The following is a 2718-nucleotide window of genomic DNA, read 5'->3' on the forward strand; positions in this document are numbered from 1 at the left end:
TTCTTCTATGTTATACGTTGATTGTGGAATGAAATACGGAAAATAACTCGCCATGACCGAGGTGATTACGATTTTTTTTTTTTTTCGAAAAAAATTTTCTGATCGTGGAATTTTCTCAAATTTGATTTGGTTGCCTCCTTATATGTTCTAATAGCGATAATCAACAATCAGAATCAAAATCCATGATCGGGTTTGATTTTTATAAGGAATAATGTTCACGTCCTTTTTTTCAACCCCGACTCATTGACGATGTTAGAACCGAGCCGGCGGTGTCAGATACGACCGATCGCCCCGGTCCCGATCGTCATTTACGTTGTGCATCGGTCTGCCCGAGATTACGTGGTGCATCGGTATGATCGAGTTTACGTGGTGCATCGGTAAGATCCAATTCACGTTCTGCATCGGTAAGATCGAGTTTACGTGGTGCATCGGTAAGATCCAATTCACGTTCTGCATCGGTAAGATCCAGTTCACGTGGTGCATCGGTAAGATGGAGATTACGTGGTGCATCGGTAAGATCGAGATTACGTGGTGCATCGGTAAGATCTACTTTACGTTCTGCATCGGTAAGATCCAGTTCACGTGGTGCATCGGTAAGATTGAGATTACGTGGTGCATCGGTAAGATCGAGTTTACGTGGTGCATCGGTTCAGCCCTAGTTTACGTTGTGCATCGGTCTGGACTTAGCGATATATTTTCGACGTGAAAATGTTCCGATACAACTTTTGAACCAGGATAGTTAGAGAGATGATTTTTTCTGGGATGTACGTTGATTGGGGAATGGATTGTGGGAAATAACTTGCCATGACCGAGGTGTCCTCGAATTTTTTTTTTTTTCGAAAAAAATTTTCTGATTTTGGAATTTTCTCAAATTTGATTTGGTTGCCTCCTAATGTGTTCTAAAAGAGTAAATCAGTAATCAGAATCGAAAAATATTTTTCGGATTTTTTTTTTTTTTCGAAAAAATTTTTCTGATCGTGGAATTTCCTCAAATTCGATTTGGTTGCCTTCTAATGTGTTTTTAAAACGTAAATCGGTAATCAGAATCAATATTCATTGTCGACTTTAATTTTTATAAGGAAAAATGTTCACGTCCTTAAACGCCTCCCCATCATCAGCCCGAGTCCAAGTCGATGTCAGTCCCGAGCGGACGGTGTCAGATACTACCTATCGCCGAGGTCTGGACTTGGCGAGATATTACGACGTGAAATGTTCCGATACAACTTTTGAACCAGGATAGTTAGAGAGATGATTTCTTCTATGTTATACGTTGATTGTGGAATGAAATACGGAAAATAACTCGCCATGACCGAGGTGATTACGATTTTTTTTTTTTTTCGAAAAAAATTTTCTGATCGTGGAATTTTCTCAAATTTGATTTGGTTGCCTCCTTATATGTTCTAATAGCGATAATCAACAATCAGAATCAAAATCCATGATCGGGTTTGATTTTTATAAGGAATAATGTTCACGTCCTTTTTTTCAACCCCGACTCATTGACGATGTTAGAACCGAGCCGGCGGTGTCAGATACGACCGATCGCCCCGGTCCCGATCGTCATTTACGTTGTGCATCGGTCTGCCCGAGATTACGTGGTGCATCGGTCTGGACTTGGAGATATATTTTCGACGTGAAAATGTTCCGATACAACTTTTGAACCAGGATAGTTAGAGAGATGATTTTTTCTGGGATGTATGTTGATTGACGTACGAAACTTGGAAAAAAAATAGAAAAGACCGAGGTACTCTAGAAAAAAAAATTTATTGAAAATATTTTTTTGATTTCGGAATTAATTCGAAATTCATTCAGATGTCTTCTATCAATATCGCGAAAGAAAAATCAATAATCAGAATCGATATTCATCTAAGATTATTTCCTTCTGGATTGTGTTAACATTCGGTACGATCTTGTCTACGTGATGCATCGGTTTGTTTCTCGGCTCTTGTGAGCAAGTTGGACACTCGAGACGGCCTCCATCGATCGGATTAGGCGGGCTTTAATGTTAACGTGCTGCATCGGTGTGATCTTGTTTACGTCATGCATCGGTATAGCTTTAAATCGCGCCGTAAAGTCGGTTCACGTCATGCATCGGTATCTCAAATCGCGCCGTAAAGTCGTTCACGTCATGCATCGGTATCTTAAATCGAGCCGAAAAGTCGTTCACGTCATGCATCGGTATCTTAAATCGCGCCGTAAAGTCGTTCACGTCATGCATCGGTGGCACAAAAAAAAGACGCCGATGCATGACGTGAGCCGACTTTTCGGCTCGATTTAAGATACCGATGCATGACGTGAACGACTTTACGGCGCGATTTGAGATACCGATGCATGACGTGAACCGACTTTTCGGCATGAAGTCAGCTAAAATTATCGTGTGCATCTTGGGTCGGTCCACGTACCGTAGATCAGAGAGGGACGACGTACATACATCGGATACATTTGTATCCAACAAGTTACGATCGTCGTCTGATCCAGCGGTAATCGGACCTACTCTCGTGAATTTATTTTGCCCCTTGAATAATTTTGTACCGATGCACGACGTGAAGTCGACTTTTCGGCATGGTTTAAGCTAAAATTATCGTGTGCATCTTGGGTAGGCCCACTTACTACAGATCTGAGACGGACGACGTACATACATCGGATACATTCGTATCCAACAAGTTACAATCGTCGTCTGATCCAGCGGTAATCGGACCTACTCTCGTGAATTTATTTTGC

Source organism: Harmonia axyridis, chromosome X (assembly GCF_914767665.1).
Source record: "Harmonia axyridis chromosome X, icHarAxyr1.1, whole genome shotgun sequence".
NCBI classification, from domain to species: domain Eukaryota; kingdom Metazoa; phylum Arthropoda; class Insecta; order Coleoptera; family Coccinellidae; genus Harmonia; species Harmonia axyridis.